The sequence below is a fragment of the Pelobates fuscus genome, chromosome 1 (genome assembly GCF_036172605.1).
Source record: "Pelobates fuscus isolate aPelFus1 chromosome 1, aPelFus1.pri, whole genome shotgun sequence".
Classification (NCBI taxonomy): Eukaryota; Metazoa; Chordata; class Amphibia; order Anura; family Pelobatidae; genus Pelobates; species Pelobates fuscus.
Genome location: NC_086317.1, coordinates 465,996,980 through 466,024,457, shown reverse-complemented (window position 1 = coordinate 466,024,457; position 27,478 = coordinate 465,996,980). Strand labels below are relative to the sequence as shown.

Below are 27,478 nucleotides of genomic sequence, written 5' to 3'. Positions count from 1 at the left end.
CTGTCAGGCATCATAGCCTCCAAGATCCAAGGGCATATGAGCCAATATATGAGCAATACAAGAAAGCCTTTAACACAATGCCACACACATGGATACTGGAATGCTTGGCTCTCTACAAGGTCAGCAAGACAATAAGAGCCTTGATGAAGAACTCGATGGGCAAGTAGAAAACAACTCTAGAAGCCAATTCAAGGACAATAACTCAAGTGAACATTAAATGTGGCATATACCAAGGTGATGCGCTATCCCCAATTCTGTTCCGCATAGGCCTCAACCCCCTTAGTCAGATCATCAAGAAGAGTGGATACGGATACAGGTTCAAGAGTGGAGCTACCATCAGCCACCTACTCTACATGGACGACATCAAGCTGTATGCCAAGAATGAGCGAGACATTGACTCACTGATTCACCTAACTAGGATATACAGCAAGGACATTGGAATGTTGTTCAGACTAGAGAAATGTGGGTTGATGATAGCAAAAAGAGGGAAGATGACCAGAACAGAAGTTCCAAAAGGCCAAATAGAAGATGTAGAGAACAGCTACAAGTACCTGGGGGTACCACAAATGCATGGCAACTATGAGGAAGAGGCAAGGAGGATAGCAACATCCAAGTACCTCCAAAGAGTCAGACAGGTCTGGACGTCCCAGCTCAATGGCAAGAACAAGATCCAAGCCATCACCACATATGCCCTAACCGTCATCAGGTACCCAGCTGGAATAATAACCTGACCAAGAGAAGAACTGATCACCATGGATGTCAAGACCAGGAAATTACTCACTATGATTGGAGGATTCCACCCGGAATCCAGCACCCAGAGACTGTACACCTGCCGAAAGGAAGGAGGTCAGGGCCTGATGAGTGTCAAGGACAAAGTCCTGGGTGAAACACAGAGCATCCACAAGTACATCACGAAGATGGCTCCCAAAGATGAACTGCTAAGGGAATGCCTGAGACAACCACAGATCGAGGATGCAGAAAAAGAGGAGGTTACTTGGCAAAACAAACCTCTCCATGGGGTGTACCACCAGCAGAAAGTGGATGTGGCTCACATATCAAAATCCTACCAGTGGTTGGAAAAGGCAGGACTGAAAGATAGCACTGAGGCACTAATCCTAGCAGCACAGGAGCAGGCACTCAGCACCAGATCAATCGAAGCTGGAGTCTACCACACCAGGTAAGACCCAAGGTGCACACTGTGCAAAGAGGCCTCTGAGACAGTCCAGCACCTAGTAGCTGGATGCAAGATGTTAGCAGGAACAGCATACACAGAGAGACACAACCAAGTTTCTGGGATTGTGTACTGAAACATCTGCACAGAATATGGATTGGACCTGCCTAAGTCCAGATGGGAGATACCACAAAGGGTAGTTAAGAATGACAGGGTTAAGATCCTGTGGGACTTCAAGATCCAGACAGACAAGCAAGTGCTGGCTAACTAAGCAAACATCGGTGGTAGACAAGGAACGGAATACTGCAGTCGTGGTGGATGGCAATACCGAGTGACTGTAACATCAGGAAGAATAAACATGAGAAGATGGACAAATACCAAGAACTGAAAGAAGAACTAGAAAGGATGTGGAAAGTGAAGGCAGTAGTAGTCCCAGTTGTGATAGGAGCACTCGAGCCTGTGACTCCCCAAGTTGGGGGAGTGGCTTCAACAGATTCCGGGTGGGACATCCGAGATCGCTGTCAAGAAGAGTGCAGTTCTAGGAACACCTAAGATACTGCGCAGAGCCCTCAAACTCCCAGGCCTCTTGTAGAGGACCCGAGAATGAGGAATAAACATACCACCCAGGAGGGGTGAGAAAATCCATTTTATATATATATATATATATATATATATATGTATATATATATATATATATATTCACATATACACACACACACACACATACATATATAAATTTATATATTATATATCTAATACATATATTATATGAATATAGATTTATTTATTTGTATACTACTCCTCTTTTTCTCTCTTTTCATTACTTGGTGGGGAAATGCTGCTATCAGTGTATGCAAATATGTACAGAATATTATAGTATATATATATTGCAGCATACTGGTTGGACCATTTTTTTCCTCCTTTTTTTGTTTGTCCTTCTAATCCGAGCAGTATGAACCATTATTTGACCTAATTTCAAGAGTGCTTTGCAAAACATGTTTCGACAAAACACGGTGCACAAGTCTGTAAAGGACCCATTTCTCTCTATCATAACACAAAAAAATAAAAAAAATAAGTAAAGAACGCATGCAAAGGTGCGTCATTGAAGACACCCAAGCATGCCCAGCAGTGAATAATAGAGTTTTGTGCATACTGATGTGCAATCAAAGTACGCTGTGCATGTACACAAGTGGAAGGTTAACTGACAGACATGTTTATAAACTGCACCTCCCACTGTTTCCCAGACTCAGCAATACAGGCAGGAATGATACAGTCACGTTTAGCCTGAAATGTGGGTGTGAAAATTGGTTGGGATTGGATTCTATGCCATGCACGTTTGAGAAATTGTATATGTTTGTGAGAATTAGAGAGAATAACATTTTTTTTAACCTCACAAAAAATTGTGGAAAAAGATACTTTTCACCTTAAAAATATTTTCCTTACATTGAGGAAAGCTTGTATGATACCATGTTCGGTACTATGAGCAGATCAAAGCAAGATAGAGAGGATAAGACAAATAAGGGCACTATGGCACTATGGCATCTATTCCAGTAATCACTAGTAAATTAAACCTGATGTGCTCTAAAAAGTTGCCTTTAACCCCTTAAGGACTCATGACATGTGTGACATGTCATGATTCCTTTTTATTCCAGAAGTTTGGTCCATAAGGGGTTAAACAAATAAAACACAATTGTTCCAATTTTTTGGGGCCAATCAATAGAGAAAGAATATCATTTCATGTGCTCTCAGAGCATAATGACATTTTCGGTTTTCTTTTTTCTTTTTTTCCTGGGATACTTTCTGTGTTTTGGGAGATTACACCCTTGTAGTTAATGATCCCACGTTAATTGCAGCAATCAGATGGGGAGGGAAAAGACAGTTCATAAAATAAAGGTCATCATCTTATGAAATATTCAGCAAGGAACACTTACTTTGTGAGGAAATGTCAATCACAGTAGTTTTACTGTTCATTCATCATTAGCGCATATCAGTCAATGTAAGCTATAATGAAAAGGAAGGCAGACATAGATTTGTTTTTAACATGTTATTATTTTTTTGTGTTTACTATATTATGTTATGTATTTTATTTACTTTTCATACTGTTGATTTGTTCACGGAAGAAAGTGTTCAGTCCAACTCATTGGAGTTAGGAGTTTGATCAAGAGGAAGTAATCCCCGAAGCAACAGAAACGTTACATTTTATATAGAGCATTACTTTTTTTTTCAAAATGTAGAATCGTTTTGTAAAGCAGCAGTTAGCATGTGGGTGAATAATTACTGTTGGAAAAAAGTAATTTTTGTGTGTGCATTTTTGGTTTCTCACTCGTTAAACCTCACTTTTGTTACAATGAAACTACAACGGTCGTCGGCAAAAGTAACTGCATTTTTTTTTAAGCTTCAGAAATGTAATTCTCCCTTCCCAGTGCTTTTTTTGTTATCAATCAACCTTTGGTAAATTGATAAAGAATTTTCAAAAGCTGTTGATTTCTTATTTCCTATCCAAGCAGTCAATATTTTCAATGGCATTCGAAAATTCACCACATTTGACTGGTTAATGCCTAAGAAGGACGAGCATGTCACAAAATGTCACATCAATAGTCTTAAATGATTCCATAACCTCAGTTTGCATAGGCTCATGTGGATCAATGCTGAAGATAATGAACCAAAATGTGTTCATTGGAAGATGATCAGACTCATAGAGACAATGATCATCATTTCAACAACTCCACTGGGCTGAACACTTTGTTCAAATTCTCGATTATCGTCCTCCATAAGATATCTTTTATTCTCAACTTAAGGTTGGTGTCAAGATTCAAGGTGGACAGCAGAAAAGATTTAATGATGTCCTGAAGGTAAAAAAAGAACTTAATGTAAAAAGAACATTGAAACTTGGGAGGTGCTAGCCCAGAAATGATCTGAATGAATGATGAGGTCTGTTAAAGACTTTCTGAACTTTAAGTAAGATCATTTACAGGGTAAAAGAAATAAATATACAGTGTAGGAAACAGAAATATCACTGTGAACTTGGTCTCTTTAGACACCTAAGATTCCCACTGATAAAGTCCTAAAAGGATTATGAAGAACAATCCTGTTCAATTTGAATGATTGCCGATGATGGCAGTAAATTCAAATATATTTAGCTTACAGAAGGTAAAGGAGTGCGATACTCATGTGTGTTGCGTATGTAAGAAACTGGCATCCTATCTCTCTAGATATTAATGTCTTGTGATTGTAGCACTGTATTGTAGGTGTTGCTTTGTATTCACTTATTGTCTTGTTTGTGAAAGCGGGCATGGTAACTTACATTCCGTTTATATTTGTTCATGACCTCGTAGTTATCTCTGTTCCCATCAACAATAATTAATGCATCCATGATCTGCTGCTACCATTCATGTGTTATGGAAAAGAAACAAAATAACAAATCAACAATAATAAAAAAAAATAAAAAACATGAGGAGACAATGGAAAGGTGTAAGGCCGGCAGTCTTTATTGAACAGCATTTTTAAACTTACCTTGCCTTATTCACATCACAACTGTATCTCTTGAAAAACATAAATTGCAAACCAAATACCTGGCATTGAACAACTAGGATGGATACCTAGAACAGCCTTCACATAGCCGATATACAGCAAATACAATTTACCCTCATTTATCTAGGAAGGCAAATTCTATAATTTAAAAAAAAATAATTACAATATATATACATATAAATTATTTAGACCAGAAATGATAAAATGCTTAAAAAAGTTGTGTTGGTGCATGGAAAACTATTTAGTTTAATTGCCATAAAATGTTTAGGTCAGGGGTAGTCAACCTTTTAATACCTACTGCCCACTTTTGTATCTTTGTTGATGGGAAAATCTCCTTACCGTCCACCAGTGCAGCAGTCACTAATTTTACAGCACACGTGCAATTTTTTTATTTTTTTTAAATAAGTACTTACATTTATATATATTTTTTTGTGTGTGAATGGTGCTGTATGTGTGTGAGGGGGGGCAGTGTGTGATGGGTGATGTGTGAGGCAGGGCAGTGTGTGAAGGGTGCAGTGTGTGTGAATGGTACTGTGTGTTAGAAGAGTGCTGTGTGTAGAGGGGTGCCGTGTTTGAAGGAGTAGCGTGTGTGAGGAGTGCTGTGTGTGAATGGTTCACTGTGTGTGTGAAGGGTGCAGTGTGTGTAAGGGGTGATGTGTGTGTAAGGGATGCTGTGTGTGTGTGGGGGGTGCAGTGTATGTGTGTGAGGGGGGCAGTGAGTGTGTATCTGTGTAATGGGTGCATTGTGTGTGAGGGGTGCATTGTGTGTTAGAGGTGATGTGTGTGTATGAGAGAGAGGCGCTGTGTATGTGAGGGAGCAGTCTGTGTTTGTGTGTGTGGGGTGTATATTGTGTGTGAGAAGGCCGTTTGTGTGTGTGTGTGTGTGGGTGGGGTGCATTGGGTCTATGCTGTGTGTAGGTGGGTGAGATGTGAAAATCTATATTAATGTCTCCCCCTCCCTTCTTCTTACCTTTTACCCGGGAGGGGGGACATAATGCTGCAAGCCCTAGGGTCCAGTGGTGGCATGTTCACTTTAGCCTGCAGCACCTCTGGCTGCAGGCGGACTCTCCTGCCATCCTACAAGCACAGCACTGTATCGGATCATTGCCATGGTAATGTGCGGCAACGCTCAGACCAGCCTGCTCGCAGGAGGAACACAGAGTTCCCCAGGTCCTTCCCTCCCTCTGCTGGAACAAAGTGCCAGCGGGCCAGTGTAGGAGATCTTTGATCTCCTCAGCAGCCCGAGAGGGCTTACAGCAAGGCTGGCTCTGCATGGGCTGGAAGGGAAGATGAAAGGATCTCCTCTGCCAGCCTTGGCTCACGGCCATCGAGGCCCATTGGGCGGTTTCCGCAGAACCGGAAATTCTAAACCGCCAACTAGTGCGCAGTAGGGCTAAGGTTGACTACCATGGGTTAAGATTGTTATTTTTACTGAAAATGTGGCCCTGTAACAAGCAACCCTCCAACTAACTCTGAATTCTGAAAATTATACATAGTGACAGGTCCACTGTCCACTTTGTATATGCCTTAGTATTACTCACAAACCCCTTCTACTATAGAGCTTGGTTACTGGTACAACTGTGACAAACTTTTATGTCAAATCACTAATGTACATTATTACTGCAACACTCCACATTTAGAAACTTATATTTGAATTTATTGTTTTTATTTTGCCATTGAATGGATGTAACTTGCCAGTTATATCTTACCAAAAAAAAAATAATATATATATATATATATATAATTAAGTCACAGTGATGCTCAGACAAATGATGGATAATAATAGTGCACTACTTACAGAGGAACATGTGCTTTAATGATCAGGTCTTCTGCCTTTATCAACAAACGTCACCTGACACTTAGAAACAGCGCCTTTTGTATTTCTTAATTCCGGTTTTCAACCATCCATTGCTTTTTGTTTTTATGTTTAGCACAAAAGGTTATCCCAGTGGGTAGAAAATCAATGATCCTACGTACTTAATTATGGTGACTTAGTATGGTGCTCCCTGATCAAATGATTGAAATTTGATGCTGAGCAACAGTGAAATTGTATTAAAATAAATAAATACGTCTCACCTGTACTTTGTTTCTTCATAGAGTCCATGGCGTCTATTATGGCTCATTTAAAAGCTAAAGTTGGTAGTAATTACAAATTCCACTACTTTGAATTCAGTGAAGAGAAGGTTGAGTAAAGTCAAATACAATAATACAACAGCGATTCACTCCCTCCAAAGTTTGGAGAAGAAAGATCTACCTTTCAGGAAACAAATCAAGCATTTGTGGAAAACTAATGTAAAAAGCTTTACATTTTAGCCTTCCTTACTACGTTACATCAGTTTAATTTAAATCCTAGAAGACCCCGGAGGTTATACCCATAAAGAACATTGCATTGACATCTACTTTCTAGAGTGATGTCCACATCTATTTTCCTACATGGATATTTTTTTTACAGACCCCTAGTCCTAGTATCTCTGAAAGCATTGACTAAAATCCAAAAAGAAACAGTCAAAAATGTATCAAGCAAAAAAATCTAAATGAAGCTATAATGGAATTAGCACAAAACTGTTGGAATTTGCCCGCAAATCCACAAACATGTTCTAAGCATCAGCCAATCAAAGGATAGAATGACAAAGCCAAAACACTAACAAACTAAACCACAAACAGTTCCACACCACCAATATATCACAGTATTCTGGGCACATTGCAATATTTATAATCATCAGATATTCCTTTCAACCCATGACTGTGTATTTAATTGTGCACACATCGTGCAAACTTTGACACATAAAGTACGATTTATTGAGCTAGAGCATTGCCCCAACATGCAAGCCGACCATGCAAATGAATATTTACAGATTTATTTTATGCTACGGTTGCATGCAAGCATCTCTGCGTGTATTTGAAAAAGTATTTAAAAAATTGTAATGAGTTAACCTAGCTCAATGGATTGATAAGACGGGATATTAAGAATGACAACCAACTCTCTAAATGGACAGCTGTACTTTGCCCAAGTTATACCAGGGAGAATATTAAACATTTGTCGAGCTTTATTTGATCAAGAAGCAGAACCGTCCAGTCTGCTTACCTGGACCAATCATTAGGATCATTCCTTTATTGGTGCTGACACGCAAATTAGCACACATTTACATGTCCCTTCTCCATCCTGATTGCCTTGGGTTTAGAGATCCCAGACTTTTGTCGCACCTCTTAAATAACGTAAAGAACTAGTGATGTTTATGTTCCAGAAGGAGCATTCAAAAAATATATTCTAAATGAAAAACGGGTGATTATTTTGCCATTCCAAGAATATGTTTATTAAATCAAATCTCTTTAGAGGACTCATACTGACTATCAGCTCCAATCCATTGCTTCAGATTTCACGGCCGCGTAGAGCATTTGTAGCGTGTTCGACTCGTGCGGTCTGACTGGGAGAGCATTGCGGGCTTGAGAATCAGGTAACTTTGCTACATCACTTTAACTATGGGACCCTAATTATAATTTTAACTAGGGGGGGACCTAGAAAGCCAACCCAGCCCAAAAGCAAAACTATTATAATAGCCCTCACCCACTGACAAAAGGTAGCGGAACATAAGCATATCTCCCCTATTTTATTTATCAATTAGCCCCCCATCCAATTTTCACAGGTGGGGGCAAGATCACATCCCTCCAGTTATTTCACAGACCCTGGGGAGAAAAATGGCAAACAAAAAGGATTTTAAAAAGTGTTTAGATGCATATTAATATCGATTTATTATTATGAAAACTCAAAAGTATGTATTTTCTTTGACCCACTGAAAGCATGATGACCGTCTTCATAAAAACAAGTAATTTTTCCAATTTAAAAAAAAAGGTAGAATTAATGAATTGTTTAAGAGTTAACAGAAATGTACTATTTTCTTACATTTTCTTGTAGTGGATTTTTTTTTTTTTTAAAGAGATGTAATTGTACTGGAAAACATGTGGCTTATATTTTCTTCAGGGAAATTAAGCCAAACTATCTTTTAATTTATACCTTGGGACATCTATTAACATAGACACCAGTAGATGGAATTGAGTGGGACTCGGCTGTGCAAATTTCTGTTCCGTAAATAACAACAGCATGTGTAGCAATTTAATAATAAGTGAATGTCTGCTTCATCTATTGAAATTTATGGTCTGGCTATCCTGGGCAATGTATTCTTATAGTTTTAACTTCATATTGCCTGTTAAGAAAATTCAATAATTTCAAGATTCAGTCACCTGTTATGAAAACCTGATCACACGGGAGCCGGGCCTGACTGCCATGATGAGTTGTCGAACTTAGGGAGTGATTGTCTAGGTCCAAAATTCCAATTGTCCTTGGAACATTCTAGAAATAGACCAGGTGAGCAAATAAGGCCTCAATTTAATATTGTTGAAAAAGCTTTCCAAGTGAATTACTACAAATTAATATTTTTTTGGATACACTTTTAAAATGAGCATGTTAAAAAAAAATATATACAAAAATATGAATATATCAGCAAATAGAAAATAGTTTTTAATAATATTACACCATTTCATATGTTTATCCAAAAATATTAAATTATTTGAAAAGTTTAACTAATTGTAAAGCGAGGCCTAAATTGGAAGTGACCCTAAAGCCATTCAGATTGGCTGAACCTATGTCACAAAAATCTACTATTTATCTTGTGAACTTAGGGGCAGATTAGTTTTAAATTGCAATTTTGAGTTCTTTGGAAGTCAATGGGAAAGTACGCTTGAAATTCTCTTACCAGCATTCAAAAAGGTGACGAGCACAATCATCTATATTTTTGCTAAGGCTACAAAAGTAAATAAAGGAGCACTATAGTGCTAGGAATCCAAAACTGTATTTCTAACACTGCATTATGCCTCTGTCTTTGCGACCTCCTTACTCACCACAGTCAAGAAAGGGCTTAAAACTCTTTAAACACTTACCTGATTCCAGTGTCGATGCACTGGGTCACAAGTTCCTCCTCCTCTGACGTCAGCCGACGAGAGGAACCTAATGCACGCGACAATGACGTCCTATGGTATTTCTCAAAATGCTGGACATACTAACGCAAAGCGTCAAACTCCTTGAAACTGCATATAGTGCCTCTAGGGAGTTAAGGGAACAGGGACACCGCACTCAGATCACTACAATGAGATAAAGTGGTCTGGATGCCTATAGTGTCCCTTTAAGTTTGTCCCCTAAAGGACCAAACATTAGGTCATTTTACAAACGTTAACGTCATTGAACATTAAGGGGTTAAGTAATTTAATTTATACTTTTTAGCTGGACAAAAAAAACTGAAATGTTTTTAGTAGTGTTCTCTTCGAAAGAACTTCTACAATAAAGGTCCATGTTGTAGACTTATAAACTTGTTTGAGTTGCTTACCTGGTCATACATGGATTGAAGTTTGATACTTATTTTTCTGTGAACATTTATTGGGTTTTACCTTTCATCTGATTAAAGGAATCCTATACACAAAGCCAAATTAGGCTTTGTGATAATCACTGAAGACCTATAATATTTCGTCCCTGTAGAGTTGGCGAGTTATTGTTAAAATCATTCGTGGAAAACAATACTTTTTTTTACCGATTTAATGGTAACAACAATCTGGTGAAATTGCTAGCAGATTTCAGGCCGTTTTGACAAAGTGCTATATTTTTAACTCTCTAGAGCTGTAGTAACTGATATATGTATAGCAATTTATACGAAAGAAAACCCAGCGTTTCTGCTCTTAAAGAGTCAGTCATGCCTTAAAATAAATGTATTTGAAACTATTAATGGTGACACATTCAAATATTTATGTAAAAGTTGGAAGACTTGCCTATTATAATCTTACTTTGACAAGAAACTTGACCATTTTAGTAACGAGAGCCACAGGGATCAAATGTTGTCATTTGGAATCACAAGCTACATTTTCATTGGCTTCATGGTGTTACATTCAACTGGAAAAAAAAAAAATCTGGTCACTGACCAGAAAGTAGAGATTAGCCCACGTATTTTATTAATTTCTTCCTTCCTGGAGCAATAAAAGTAAAAATAGGTATAAGCCATAAATTCCACTTATACATATTGCAACCTCTATTAATGCAATATTTTATGTAATTTGAAAGATTCTTGTTTTAACAATACATGCCCATGCAACTGTTAAAGGAACACTAAAGGTATTGTTAAAGGAGCACTATAGTAGTTTGTGTATTCCTAACACTATAGTGCATAGTAACTATTTCTTCAGAAGGGAAGGTTTTCAGCTGCAGGGTTAAAGGGAGGGAGGGGGGGGGGGGGTGCAGTTTCAAAAATCTACTCCCCGTGGCTGCTCTATAAAAAACAGATAAAGCGAATCTTTAGGCAGTGTGTATATGGCAAAAACAAGCGAGTTTTAGAAGTTTTTCTGCCCAACTTTTTTGGAATACATTTCAACACATCACAACTTTTTTTTTTTAAGTGAATAGACTGCAAATAGGTAACAAATAGACAAATACAAATTACCGTATTTATCGGCGTATAACACGCACCGGCGTATAACACGCACCTCATTTTTAGAAAGAAATTCCAGGAAATTTCCCCCCCTCCCATAGTATTCCCCCCCCCCCTCATCCCATAGTATTCCTCCCTCATCCCATAGTGTTCCCCCCTCCCACAGTATTCTCCCCCCCTCCCCTCCCATAGTATTCTCCCCCCTCCCCTCCCATAGTATTCTCCCCTCCCCTCCCCTCCCATAGTATTCTCCCCCCTCCCCTCCCATAGTATTCTCCCCCCCTCCCATAGTATTCTCCCCCCTCCCCTCCCATAGTATTTTCCCCCCTCCCCTCCCATAGTATTTCCCCCCTCCCCTCCCATAGTATTTTCCCCCTCCCCTCCCATAGTATTCTCCCCCCCTCCCCTCCCATAGTGTACTTCCCCCCTCCCCTCCCCTCCCATAGTGTACTTCCCCCCCTCCCCTCCCCTCCCATAGTGTACTTCCCTCCCCTCCCATAGTGTACTTCCCCCTCCCCTCCCATAGTGTACTTCCCCTCCCATAATTACTTACCTGTCCTGAAGCGTGGGCCGGCTTCACAGCTTGCACCGCGGTACAGGAACTTTAATTTCATGTTCCGGTTTCCGGCGGGACTGAAAGGAAGTGTGCACACTATTGTGCACACTTCCTTTCAGTCCCGCCGGAAACCGGAACATGAAATTAAAGTTCCTGTACCGCGGTGCAAGCTGTGAAGCCGGCCTATTGTGCACACTTCCTTTCAGTCCCGCCGGAAACCGGAACATGAAATTAAAGTTCCCGTACCGCGGTGCAAGCTGTGAAGCCGGCCCACGCTTCAGGACAGGTAAGTAATTATGGGATATCGGCGTATAACACGCACCCACGATTTTCCCCCTATTTTCAGGGGAAAATAGTGCGTGTTATACGCCGATAAATACGGTACATTAGTTTTGATCTGAATTGAAATTTGTCTGAAATTTGTCTGAAATTGCGCTGATCAGGTTAAAGTTTGAATTCCCAAACCACAAGCCAAATGCAGCATGTTTTCACTTGTGATTCTGAAGTTCACTTGTGCCCCAAAAATAAATAAATACATAAAAAAAAATAATAAAAAAATATATTGATTTTGAGAAGCGACCAGTAGAGGTAAAAAAAAAGAAGTAACAAAAAATCTATAATTATATATGATATATTTAATAAGTATACAATATAAAATTATAGATTTTTACGGCAAATTCTCTTTTTCTCGCTATTCTTTTATCTGTCTTACTTGATCTATGAACCGTAGTGAAATTATGTATATATTTTGTAGTACACTGAATGATCCTTTTCGTTCCCATCTCGTTAAAGAATTTGCTGAGCTGAACTGCTAAAATTTGCCATCCTGTAAAAAGTATAATTTTCGGCAGAAAGGATTTGGTAAAACAAGTTTTTCCACCATGCACAACTTCACCGCCACGTCTGTATCAAATGGAACTACCTCATTTTTACTTGAAACATGATCTTATAATATCTGCACAACAAAAAAACTTTTTGGATTTCTGTAATTACGGTCTCAGTTATCTTCTTCCTTTTGTATCTGAACATTATTAAAAACAAGTTGGGTTACCTAGGCAGTAGTGATGTCGCGAACATAAAAATTTCGGTTCGCGAACGGCGAACGCGAACTTCCGCAAACGTTCGCAAACCGGTGAACCGGGCGAACCGCCATAGACTTCAATGAGCAGGCGAATTTTAAAACCCACAGGGACTCTTTCTGGCCACAATGATGATGGAAAAGTTGTTTCAAGGGGACTAACACCTGGACTGTGGCATGCCGGAGGGGGATCCATGGCAAAACTCCCATGGAAAATTGCACAGTTGATGCAGAGTCTGGTTTTAATCCATAAAGGGCATAAATAACCTAAAATTCCCAAATCACAATGGATATGGATTGACACATGACGTATGACATATTGACACCTTGACATATGGATTGACACCTGTCCTCAGAGACCCGGATACACACTGACACAGAGCAGAATAGGGACTGTTCCCCCTACATAGGGTCACTTGGCAGATATGGATTGACACCTGTCCTCAAAACCCCTGATACACACTGACACAGAGCAGAATAGGGACTGTTCCCCCTACATAGGGTCACTTGGCAGATATGGATTGACACCTATCCTCAGAGACCCTGATACACACTGACACAGAGCAGAATATGGACTGTGCCCCTATATAGGGTCACTTGGCAGATATGGATTGACACCTGTCCTCAGGGACCCTGATACACACTGACACAGAGCAGAATAGGGACTGTTCCCCCTTCATAGGGTCACTTGGCAGATATGGATTGAAACCTATCCTCAGAGACCCTGATACACACTGACACAGAGCAGAATATGGACTGTGCCCCTACATAGGGTCACTTGGCAGATATGGATTGACACCTGTCCTCAGGGAACCTGATACACACTGACACAGAGCAGAATAGGGTCTCTTCCCCCTACATAGGGTCACCATTTTTAGCCCAAGGCAGCTCATCTCATCAGGCCTTTTTTAGTCGAATATATCGCCCACTGTCAGTCCCTTCGAGATCCATCCCTCATTCATCTTAATAAAGGTGAGGTAATCTAGACTTTTTGACCTAGGCGACTTCTCTTCTCAGTGACAATACCTCCTGCTGCACTGAAGGTCCTTTCTGACAGGACACTTGAAGCGGGGCAGGCCAGAAGTTCTGTCGCAAATTGGGATAGCTCAGGCCACAGGTCAAGCCTGCACACCCAGTAGTCAAGGGGTTCATCGCTCCTCAGAGTGTCGATATCTGCAGTTAAGGCGAGGTAGTCTGCTACCTGTCGGTCGAGTCGTTCTCTGAGGGTGGATCCCGAAGGGCTGTGGCGATGCGTAGGACTTAAAAAGCTCTGCATGTTCTCCATCAACAACACGTCTTTAAAGTGTCCTGTCGTTGCCGGCATGGTCATGGGAGGAGGAGGATTACTTTCACCTCTTCCCCTGTCAGATTCCCGTTGTGCTGTGACATCACCCTTATACGCTGTTTAAAGGATCATTTTTAATTAATTTTGCAAATGCTGCATCCTTTCCTGTAATTTGGTAACATTTCAGCCACTTCCTGCTTATACCGGGGGTCTAGTAGCGTGGACACCCAGTACAGGTTGTTCTCCATCAGCCTTTTTATACGAGGGTCCCTCAACAGGCACGACAGCATGAAAGACCCCATTTGCACAAGGTTGGATGCCGAGCTACTCATTTCCCGTTCCTCCTCCTCACTGATGTCAATGAAGGTATGTTCTTCCCCCCAGCCACATACAACACCACGGGTAGCAGATAGGTGACAACGAGCACCCTGGGATGCCTGTTGTGGTTGGTCTTCCTCCTCCTCCTCAAAGCCACATTCCTCCTCTGATTCCTCTTCCTCACAATCCTCTTCCAGCGTTGCCGCAGTTCCAGCAAGCGATGCTGATAAGGCTGTTTCTGGTGGTGATGGTGACCACAACGCTTCCTCTTCCTCTTCACGCTCATCTACGGCCTGATACAGCACTCTTCGCAGGGCACGCTCCAGGAAGAAAACAAATGGTATGATGTCGCTGATGGTACCTTCGGTGCGACTGACTAGGTTTTTCACCTCCTCAAAAGGACGCATGAGCCTACAGGCATTGCGCATGAGCGTCCAGTAATGTGGCAAAAAAATTCCCAGCTCCCCAGAGGCTGTCCTAGCACGCTGGTCATACAAATATTCATTAACGGCTTTTTCTTGTTGGAGCAGGTGGTCGAACATTAGGAGTGTTGAATTCCAACGTGTCGGGCTGTCGCAAATCAAGCGCCTCACTGGTATGTTGTTTCGCCACTGGATATCTGCAAAGTGCGCCATGGCGGTGTAGGAACGCCTGAAATGGCCACACACCTTCCTGGCCTGCTTCAGGACGTCCTGTAAGCCTGTGTACTTATGCACAAAATGTTGTGCGATCAGATTACACACATGTGCCATGCAACTTGCCCAACTTCAATGCCGCCAACAAATTTGTTCCGTTGTCACAAACCAATTTGCCGATATCCAGTTGCTGCGGAGTCAGCCACTTTTCCACCTGTGCGTTCAGGGCGGACAGGAGTGCTTGTCTGGTGTGACTCTCTGCTTTCAAGCAAGTCAAACCCAAGACGGCGTGACACTGCCGTATCTGGGATGTGGAATAGTACCTGGGGAGCTGGGGGGTGCCGTTGATGTGGAGCAAGACGCAGCAGCATTAGAGGACTCAGCCGAGGAGGTTATGGAAGAGGATGGAGTAGGAGGAGTAGAGGAGGTGGCAGCAGGCCTGCCTGCAAGTCGTGGCGGTGTCACCAACTCCTCTGCAGAGCCACGCATTCCATGCTTGGCAGCCATCAGCAGGTTTACCCAATGCGCAGTGTAGGTGATATACCTGCCCTGACCATGCTTTGCAGACCAGGTATCAGTGGTCAGATGGACCCTTGCCCCAACACTGTCTGCCAGACATGCCATTACTTCCTTTTGCACAATCGAGTACAGGTTGGGGATTGCCTTTTGTGAAAATACATTTCGTCCAGGTACCTTCCACTGCGGTTTCCCAATAGCCACAAATTTTTTGAACGCCTCAGACTCCACCAGCTTGTATGGTAAAAGCTGGCGGGCTAATAGTTCAGACAAGCCAGCTGTCAGACGCTGGGCAAGGGGGTGACTTTCTGACATTGGCTTCTTACGCTCAAACATGTCCTTGACAGACACCTGACTGTGGGCAGATGAGCGGGAACTGCTCAAGGCAAGAGACGGAGTGGCGGATGGTTGAGAGGGGGCAAGGAGGACAGCAGTGGTTGACGTGGCTGAAGCATGCTGGACCAGGAGGAGGATGGCGGCTTTGAGTTTGTGTGCTGCTTGTACTCATGTGTTGATCCCATAGGCGTTTGTGATGTGCGATCATGTGCCTATGCAAAGCAGTTGTACCTAGGTGGGTGTTGGACTTCCCACGACTCAGTTTCTTTTGGCACAGGTTGCAAATGGCATCGCTGTTGTCAGAGGCAGACACACAAAAAAAATGCCACACTGCTGAGCTCTGCAATAACGGCATTCTGGTGGTGGACACAGCATGCGTTGATTGGCGTGCTGTCGGGTTGACCCCGGGTGCCGATGCATGCTGTATGACTGTGCCACTAGCTCCTTGAAACGACCTCCCCCTGCTTCCAACTTGTCTCCTCCTCCTCCTCTCTGTCTCCCCATCTGAACTTTCGCCCTGTTCTTCTTCTTGCCGAGCGGGCACCCACGTGACATCCATGGACACATCGCCATCATCAAACGCTTCACTTGTATCTGACAACTCAGCAAAGGAAGCAGCAGCGGGTACAACATCATCATCATCACACCGTACGTCCATGTGTGTAATGCTGCCTGACTGAGACATATCCCTGTTATCTGCATCCTCTGGCAATAATGGTTGCGCATCACTCATTTCTTCAAACGGATGTGTAAATAACTCCTCTGACAGATAAAGTGAAGTGGCTGTGGTGCTAGTGTTGGTGGTGGCGGCAGGCGGGTGAGTGGTATCTTGAGAGGTGCCTGAAGCTAAGCTGGAGGAGGATGGTGCGTCAAGGTTCCGAGCGGAAGCTGTAGAAGATTGGGTGTCCTGTGTTAGCCAGTCAACTATGTCCTCAGAACTTTTCAAGTTCAGGGCCTGTGAAAATTGGGCATTATTCTAGGGCAAAAGGGAATCACAGCACCATGACCACGACGGCCCCTGCGGGGTGGCCTGCCTCTGCCAGTCATTTTTTTTTGGATTAGTGGTACTAGGCGTGCAAGCTACTGTGAGACCAGATATTAGTGGCAACGTGCACTGGCAGAGGTTGGCAGAGTACACGCTGTAGGCCTGACACACCCGCTTGAAGACAAGTAACTGCTATTCAACTATAACAGTGAAAAAAGCTTTTTAGTTTTAAATGCACGCTATTGTGACACCAGATATGAGTGGCAATGTGCACTAGTAGAGGTTAGCAGAGTACACGCTGTAGGCCTGACAGCCGCTTGCAGACAAGTAACTGCTATTCAATCTATAACAGTGAAAAAAGTTTTGGGGTTTTAAATGCACGCGATTGTGACACCAGATATTAGTGGCAATGTGCACTTGCAGAGGTTGGCAGAGTACACGCTGTAGGCCTGACACACCCGCTTGAAGACAACTAACTGCTATTCAATCTATAACAGTGAAAAAAGTTTTTTGGTTTTAAATGCACGCTATTGTGACACCAGATATGAGTGGCAATGTGCACTTGCAGAGGTTGGCAGAGTACACGCTGTAGGCCTGACACCTGCTTGCAGACAAGTAACTGCTATTCAATCTATAACAGTGAAAAAAATTTTTGGGGTTTTTAAATGCACGCTATTGTGCCACCAGATATGAGTGGCACTGTGCACTGGCAGAGTACACGCTGTTGGCCTGACACACAGACGCTTGCAGACAACTAACTGCTATTCAATCTATAACAGTGAAAAAATTTTTTTTTTTAAATGCACGCTATTGTGACACCAGATATGAGTGGCACTGTGCACTGGCAGAGGTTGGCAGAGTACACGCTGTAGGCCTGACACACAGACGCTTGCAGACAACTAACTGCTATTCAATCTATTACAGTGTTTTTAAATGCAAGCTATTGTGACACCAGATATGAGTGGTGGCACTGGGCAAGTGGGCACAGTATCCACTGTGAGCCTGACACAGAAGCTGGCAGGCAGGCAGGCAGGCAACTGCAATAAGATTACACACAAAAAAAAAAAAGCAGACTGATGTTCTAGCCCTAAAAAGGGATTTTTGGGGTGCTGTCCTTACAGCAGAGATCAGATGAGTCCTTCAGGACTATAGTGGACACTGAATACACTAGCCTAGCTATACATTCCCCTATCAAATGAGCAGCAGCTACACTTTCCCTGCTCTATCTAAGAATGCAGCTTCAGAATGAATCTAAAATGGATGCTGTACAGGAGGTGGGAGGGTCTGGAAGGGAGGGTCTGCTGCTGATTGGCTGGAATGTGTCTGCTGACTGTGAGGCACAGGTTCAAAGTTTAGTCGATGATGACGAATAGGGGGCGGATCAAATTAAATTAGAGGGGCAAAGGTTTAAAAATAATATTAGGAAGTATTACTTTACGGAAAGGGTAGTGGATACATGGAATAGCCTTCCAGCTGAAGTGGTAGAGGTTAACACAGTAAATGAGTTTAAGCATGCGTGGGATAGGCATAATGCTATCCTAGATATAAGATAAGACCAGGGACTAATGAAAGTATTTAGAATATTGGGCAGACTAGATGGGCCGAATGGTTCTTATCTGCCGTCACATTCTATGTTTCTATGTTTACACATGATACTGCTGCCCATTTTATCTTCCTTACTCATCGTCACTCTTCTGCCAATTTACTTTACAATGTCCTTAACTGGATCTCCATCCAAAATTCTGCCCCTTCTCACATCTCTGCCATATGAACTTAAGTGCCGTGTTCCTCACCTCTGCTCTTCCCATGACCTAAGATTCCTTATTTCTCTTTCGAAATCTTCCTGCTCCCCAAGATATTTACTAAAATGCCCCATATCTCTGGATCTCACAACCACATGATCTCCAGCTCTCTACCAATCTCAGTACAAATTCTCTTTCAAAATGTATTCTAGAAAGAAACCTTACTAAAAGCTCCGGTAATCCATCATTATTAATTAATTTACAGCCTTCATTTCCATTAAGCGAAATCTATTGAGTGAAGAGGTCATTCTCACATTCCACAATAATTCATCTTCGCAAACTCCAGTCGGTTTTATGCACTGCTTTCAATGTTCCTTATTTTGTATTATTGTTATGACTTAGTACTTGTATTAGTGTGTTTTCTGAGAAATGCATACATTATTAATGTAAATAGTAATTGCACAATAAAAATAAAATAAAAAGTGCTCAGCTTCCAAAAAAAACAGAAGAATGGTATAAATTAATTACTACTGGTCATAAACCTAAAGGGAAACTATAGGCTAGGAATACAAAATTATATTCCTAGAACTATAAAATTATATTCCTAGAACTATAGTACCCTATAGTGCCCTACTCGCTCACATGCCCCTTAAGTGCACAAACGGTTACAACCCATCCCCCCCACAAAGGGTTACTTACCTAAATCCAGTGCCAATGTCCCTCAGTGCTGGGTTAGGCTCCGCTTCTGATCCCCCTCGCAAATGTTGGAGATTTAATTCTCATGCACGGCTAGCTCCACAATATCGTTAGGACAACCCCATAGGAAAGCATTAAATCAACACTTTCCTATAGGGGAATTAGCTGATGCTGGATGTCCGCATGCATAGAGTGAGGACGTACAATTACAATTGTAGGGTTAAACTGACAGAGACATTGCACCCAGACCACTTCAATGAGCTGAAGTGGTGTGGGTGTCTAGTAAAAGATAGTCAAGTAGTAGAGTGTGTAGGTAGAAGGAGAGGGGATGGAGGCATTACATATACACACACACACCATTGGCCATATGAATAATGTCGGCAACTATAGCATATTCCTTGCTGGAGCAATATAGGAATGGAATTGCAGATGTTCATATGGTGATGTGGGGCCAATAAATAAAGTGAAGTGTTGGGGTCATAGTGAGGAGGTACAATCCTTAAGAAGCATGTGCAAGGGGGCGGGGCCGGACCGCCGAGCTGGACGGCAGCACAAACGATCTGCTCCTGCAAAAAACAAACTTTTCAGCCCTCAAGCAATGCTTTCCCAAGCACACACTAACCAGCAAAGGTGGCCCTCAACGGGCGGAGGGCACCGGATCCGGGGCGAGGCTGGCTCCATAAGCTTTAGTCCCCTGGAGGAGAAATCTACACCACTACAGGTGAGGCCTACTCCGGCGGTGAGTGGAGCAGACGGCCGCTGCTCCACTATCCTGCCTAACGGTGCTCGGAACCAAGAGGAACTGGCCCTGTTCCCCCCCCTCTGGACCGGTGGGGGTGATCCCGGTCCTCACCCTGGGGCCCCAGCCACAACACTCCATACCCGGCCCAAATATGCCTCCATCCCGATCCGCAACCCAGGCACTTCACTCAAGATGGCGCAGGCCATGTGCGCCAGCGCTAAAGTCGGAGAGGTCGGGAAATATATCCCCGCAGTCATAACAACCAGCGCGGAGAGAAGGCATAGGCTGACCAGGCACCCACGACAGCCAGTCCTAAACAGGCACTACAAAGCTACCACACAATACCTACCTCGGAGGCAGATCCCGAAAAGGCGGGAGAAAGGGAGATACAGGAGACCAGCGCAAGCCAAACGGCACAGACCGCCTGACTTACACGGGCGCCACCCTACTCTCCAGATCCACCAGAGCTCCGGTCCATCAAGCCAGAAGCCGCACACCAATCTTGGGCTGTCATGCAGCAACCCCCAATCAGCCCCGCAGGAACCACTGCACTCCCAACCGACCGGACAGCTGCGGGAACACGCTATGCCGACGGAAGGCATAGGCTAAACAGGGACACGTGGAGCGGTGAGGGGTCCAGGGGTGAAAACTCGAAGACGAACTAGAAACTAGAAATGCTTTAATTAATGCCTTACCTACCCTAATTGTGGTATTTGATGCAATTATGTTCTCAGTTTCAACTATAATATTTGTTAATATGTCTATATATAACGGCAGGCTCAAAACAATATTCTTTAAATGTCAAGATTCACATGTTAGTTACTGTACACCACTGTGTAGAACAACTTAATAGTCCTAGCAAACTCTTTTATGCCGTTTATATAAATAGCAGCAGAAACAGATAGACCAGCGTTAACTCAATCTTTTCTGTCTTGGCCATTAGCATGTTCCGTTTAGTCACGCATACCTTAGCAGATTAACACAATTTAATTTAATTTTATTTTGTTTGCATGTTTACGCTCTAAGCATCAATGACACCTCACTAAGTCTCTATATTCTGTAAACTTGCTGCTAGTCTCACTAACCAGCATACATAGTGTTTTTTTTTTATTTTATTTGTTGGTTTTTAAGCTACTGCAAACCATACTACTGGATATTATGTCAAAGCTCAACATGTGTAACCTCCCTAGCTAGTACCTACTTAACGTAACCCTAGCAACGGTTAACTCTTGTTATAATAACCCCTTAATATTGTACATGTCAGACGTAAAACTCACATGTAAATTGATATGTAAATCTACTGTCTACGTTTTTTCTCAACAAAACCTAAAAAAAAAAAAAAAAAAAAAAAGAAGCATGTGCAAGCTGGTCTAATTCTGTACGAGAAGTCATTAGGTAAGTGGAAAAAGAGGGTAGGTGTTTCCTTAGTGTAACACCCACCAACCCACAGACACAGCATGGTGGCAATGACTTCAGCTCTGGAAATGAGGAAGTATTTAATTGATATATCTTTTTTCCATGCATTGTTTTTATTGAAATTTTTGATATTTTCATACATGGGAAATGCCGGTACTGTAACACTTTCATGTTACATGACACAAATAAAAAAACACAAGTAGCACACAGCGCCACTATCTCCATATTGGTTAACAATCACCTTGTATAAAACATTAATCACATTGGCATACTAACATGTCCCTGACAGGCATTCAATACACCACATGATTGGTTGTGGATCCCAATCTTAGTATCCGTATATGCTCTGGTGCTGCCACATTCTAGCTATTGTGGCTATGTGACTCTATTTTTGTTAAAACTAGTCCAGCTTTGCCATGCCTCTACAAATTATGGTTCTTTACCCTTTAGCCTGTAAGCCATTTCTTCGTATTGGCTAGTCTTGTCTACTCTGTCTATGACCTTCTGCAAGGTGGGTTCTAGAGAGGTTTTCCATTTTGCTGCAAGGGCAATTTTGGCAGCCAATAAGATGTGTATAATGACCACCTTGTGTTCCATATTCTGGATGTTGGGGATTACATGTAGGACAAAGCATTCTGGGTGAGGGGGTTAGTTAAGTTTATCATGTGGAGGTAAGGAACTCCTCAGTTAATCCCCAAAATGCCAGCACGGCGGGGTACTCCCAAAAGATGTGATAGAGTGTACCTCAATGCTCATTACACCTCCAGCAAGTGTCAGAGACCATCGGCTACATACAAACTCGTTTAGTGGGGGTCAGGTACCACCTCATTAGGACTTTGCAGTACACTTCCCAATGTTATAGGCTAATCGAGGAGGACTTGGATTGTTGAATAGCTGTATACCACTTTGAGAGGGCAAAAGTCCTCCCAAAATCCGCTTCCCAGATTAACATGTACGGGAGCTTTTGTGTTTCCCCAGAGTTCATCTGAGGGTTGTAACATACGGAGATGTGTTTGAGCTTACAATGTAAGCCTTACAATGTACCGCCAAAGAGGGTCAGTTCGGAAGCTGCATGGTATTTAATCTGTGTAGACAGAACTATGTTTTTCAGTCTTAGGTACATGAACAATTCCTTGTTAGGCAGTGCATAATCATTTTGTAAGTCAGGGGATGGTTTAATTCCCTCGTTTGAGCACAGAGTCCCCACTCACTTTATCCCTTTGTCCATCCAGGATTATAGATAAAGATCTGAAGTAATAGAAGTCAACGCCTCCAAGGGAGCCAGTGTGATTAATTGCACTGGTCCCAACAAGGAGGGCACCCATCTCCACCACGTATTGAGGAGATGCTTTGTAGTTGGTAACATTGTTTTATGTTTTATCGGGTTTGAGTCCAGAGTAGATAGGACGTGGCATCTGGGGCCGAACATGGACTTTCTAAGGGTAGTCAAAGTGGCTGTAACAAGGCCGTTAGTACTGATAAAGCTTGAGAAAGCAATGAGGCCTTAAAATACATAAAGATATTTGGAATTCCCAGTCCACCCTTTTTGGGATGAAACCACTGTAATTGCTGTTTCACCCGTGGAGGCTTTACTTCCAAATATGAGCATTTATGAGCATTTGGAACTGTTTAAGGAGTTTATTTGGGAGAGCAATGGGAATTGTTCGGAAGAGGTATAAAATGTGCGGTGGAATCATCATTTTAATGGTGTGTAGTCTGCAATGCCACAAAAGCGCACATTGTTTTTCATCATGACGTCTGGATCCTATCAGCCACATATATTGTGTGCAGTGCACAATTCCTCTGTTTTATGTTCAAGGTGGTTTGTCCTCTCCCCAGATCTGCAAGGTCTTTGTGGATGGAGGAAGTAATCTGCTGGAAATCCTTCTGAATTGTGGATCGTAGGTCTTTGAGAATTTTATAGATGCCTTTTTTGGTTACCGGTTTGTCCCGTAGAGTGTCTGGGTTGGGGTCAGGCTCCGAGGGGCCTTCCGATATCGGAGATTGTGCAGCCGAATTGGCACCATCTTGTTGCGCCTTTTGGCAGTACTCTCTCCCCTGTCAAAACGGCTCAGTGAGCTTCATTTGTTTTGATGGAGACATTAGTCAGTAGTAGGAAATAGTGCGCTTCATGGGGTTATATTTTGTGGAGAAAATTTGTTCTTATGTGGAGCTCTGGGTTAGGTTGGATACAGAGCCCTTACTCCATGCGACACACAATACACACAAACAGCACCCTTACACAGCACACATACACACACAAATAGCACCCTCACACCTTCAGCACCCACACACATACATCACCCATACACACACACACACTAACAGCACCCTGTGTTTGTGCACCCCCTTATGCAATAGGCTGTGCACGCCTATGAGATAGATAGAGACTATTGTATTACTGTACAGAGCTCAAAGATAAAACTTCTTTAAATAATAGAAGTTTTATGGCTCAATAAATGTTAACTTATACAAACTGAAGTACCCAATATATATATAAAAAGAACAGCAAATGTGATTCACTAGCTATGTGCGAAAGCAGAGTAATGAGATTTGTCATCAGGTTGTGACGGAATGGCTTTTTATTTTGTAATGTTCCTTTATTGGAAATACTCTCTCTCGATCTAACACAGCCAGGATTTGCAAAATATGATAACGCATGTAGATGAATTCAGCCAAGCAGAATGCCTCTGCATTTTACATTCAAAGAATTCTGAAACATTCGCACATCTAGAAATGGGATGTCAGATGGGCAGAGAAGTAGGCTAAGAGCTTTCCAGAGCAGGAGATAAGGAGGTGGGCTACTGCATCAATGTCTTAAAAAGCTGGTGAATAAATAAGGTAAGGTATCAGTGACCACATCCCTGGCCACTGAGAGAATGCAGCTACCGTCATCAATAAGGTAGCGGTCGATAATGTGTGTTCTAGACCGAACATTTCGAGTGCACATTGCCCTGCCGGGAGCGTTTGATTATGATGGATATTGTAGACCAATAATAGGTCAGCACTGAAGTTGTCAAGCTTTAGTTGGGTGAGGCTAATAACTGTTGTGGTCTGCAAAAATTGGAAGGGTGACATTTCCTTACCAATGACAGAGGATGGTTGAAGCAAAGCTTTTTAGCTTCATACTGTATTATCAATCCTTTCAAACATATTCTATCTTCAAAGTCTTTTAAGCAGACAGCAATGCAATCTTATACACTGCTTTGCACGGAAGTCATCACAAAATGACTCCCGTGAATTTGAAAGCCTTAGTTTGCACGGAAAGAGATTTCTCTAATTGCTGTTCATGTGCAATACCTCAATGTGTTTGATAAAGCAATAGATTTGCCTAATAATTCCAACCAGTCTAGGACATACAAGAAAATGCGATAAATAACAATGCATTCTTGTTGGTAAAACCCTTTATAAATTAACAAAAAAACAATCAGAAGAACTGTGTCTCGCTAGCTCTGGGACTGAAAGTAAAGGAAGGACGAATGTCTTGCGAAGTGGCAGAATGTTGCTGGAGATTGTCTTGTTGTAGATACAGAGACATTGTTATCGTGTGAATATAGCGTGTCTGTACAATACTTCATTGTGTTAAATAACAATCTCCATTGGTTATTTATAAACTGAAAGACATTGTACCATATACACTCGTAGACATCTATATTTTGTGTACAATTGTAAGCAGGTGACGATAGACAAATTATTATTGGTATCGTCATTGTAAAGATTTCTTTTGTTTTCCCAGTTGTACAGAGCAGCTGAATATTTTCTAGAAATACAAGGAATAATAAAAATAATGTTCATAGATCATGAGCAAAATCTTTATTATAAAGTTCCATTAAAACAAGGCTCAGGGTTTGAAAAAGCTCCCTTACTAAATACTCTGTGTGTTTATTTGTTGCTGGAATATTTCCCCAAATATCTCATTATATAGATTTCCCGCAGTTTACATTTTGCAAATAGTTGCATGTTTTTCTTGCAAAGTTACAAAAAACATCAAAAACATCAATAATACATTTTAAACCAAATTATTTTAAATTTTTAAATTCCAAAAGTAAACTTTTATAAATAACTAGAGACTTTATCTCCAGGTACGCAGTACTGCATAACGTATCTCCAGAAGGATATTGATACTTTAGAGAGAATTCAGAGAAGGGCTACTTAAACTGGTTCATGGATTGCATGATAAAACTTACCAGGAAAGGTTAAAGGATCTTAACATGTATAGCTTGGTGGAAAGACGAGACGGGGGGATATGATAGAAACATTTAAATACATAAAGGGAATCAACACAGTAAAGGAGGAGACTATATTTAAAAGAAGAAAAACTACCACAACAAGAGGACATAGTCTTAAATTAGAGGGACAAAGGTTTAAAAATAATATCAGGAAGTATTACTTTACTGAGAGGGTAGTGGATGCATGGAATAGCCTTCCAGCTGAAGTGGTAGAGGTTAACACAGTAAAGGAGTTTAAGCATGTGTGGGATAGGCATAAGGCTATTCTAACTATAAGATAAGGCCAGGGACTAATGAAAGTATTTAGAAAATAGAAGTATATACAAAAATACTTAGCTTGATTAGTGATAGACAGCTTCCCAAAGTGACCCTTTCTCACTAGGTCACTGACGAGTTTATGTATAGAATGTGGAGAAAACTGGGATACGGCTGTATACAGGATATCCAGATAATGGGCGCCTGTAGGGTGCCACCCCCGATAGCAACGGGGGGCTCAGAGATATCCTCCTATCGTCCTTTGTCCTTCTTGCAACCAAATCAGTATATGAATTGGAACAGGAACCAGGAAGGATATAAAAAAAGGTATTTATTTGAGGTGAATAAAAAGCTATGAAATACCATTATAAGTCCTACGTGTTTCATTCCCGTGTTTGAACTTCTTCAGGAACTTAGAAAAAAAGCATAACAATAAAATCACAATAATACAGAATACAATGTAACAGTGCACAACCGCTCACACCTAAGTTCCAGCACGGGAACGAAACGCGTAGGACTTATAATGGTATTTCATACCTTTTAATTCGCCTCAAATAAATACCTTTTTTATCACCTTCCTGTGGTTCCTGTACCAATTCATATACTGATTTGGCTGCAAGAAGGACGATAGGAGGATATCTCTGAGCCCCCCCATTGCTATCGGGGGAGGCACCCTACAGCTGCCCCTTATCTGGATATCCTGTATACAGCCGTATCCCAGTTTTCTCTGCATTCTATACATAAACTCGTCAGTGACCTAGTGAGAAAGGGTCACTTTGGGAGGCTGGATGGGCCGAATGGTTCTTATCTGCTGTCATTCTAGGTTTCCATGTTTCTAATGCTTGGTTCTGTCTATATATATATATATATATTCATTGGTTTGGTTAAGTAGTCAACTCACATGACACAGGGCCGTAATTCTAGCCAAGAATAAACTTGGTTGCATGTTCCCTATAAGAGAATTCAAGGCCAATTCAATGCAAATGTAAAATTTAAGGTCAAAAGGTCCAAAATGGAAAAGTCAGTCATGCTTTCCGTTCACTACGCTGAAAGCCTAAAATGTGAAATTCACTTTGAATTCTCACTTCAGTAAATACCCTACAAATGTTAATTTCTGGTTGCAATTTTCAAGTTGCAGTAGTTTGGACAACATTTAAAAAAAAATATATGTTTATTTGTTTTCACAGTTTGTGAAGTTATAAAAAAGTATAAGCGTTGTAGAGTCACAATTGTATTCTGCTAGTTTCTGAAATGTCAAAATGTTCTGCAAAAAAAAAAAGATTAAAAAAAAGTCATCATATTCTCAACTCTACGCTTTATCAGTTCTCTCCACGGGGAATGTTCTGGGATTGACGGTTTCCGGTTAGCTAGATGTCTATATTTGCCAAATACCTGACTCACCTACAGACATTAGCACCACAGCATACGTATAGCTTTCACATACCTGATGAAGCAAAGATCTACTTGTTTGCAGAGTGATGTGAATATTGGCTTTTGATTTTGCAACAAATACATACTAT

General features: G+C 41.7%; 1 protein-coding gene across 1 annotated transcript in view; it reads left to right on the top strand.

Annotated features, from left to right (window-relative positions):
* TENM4 (teneurin transmembrane protein 4) overlaps window positions 1-27,478 on the top strand; it is a 1,183,725-nt gene that overhangs the window by 360,773 nt on the left and 795,474 nt on the right. The window lies entirely within an intron of this gene.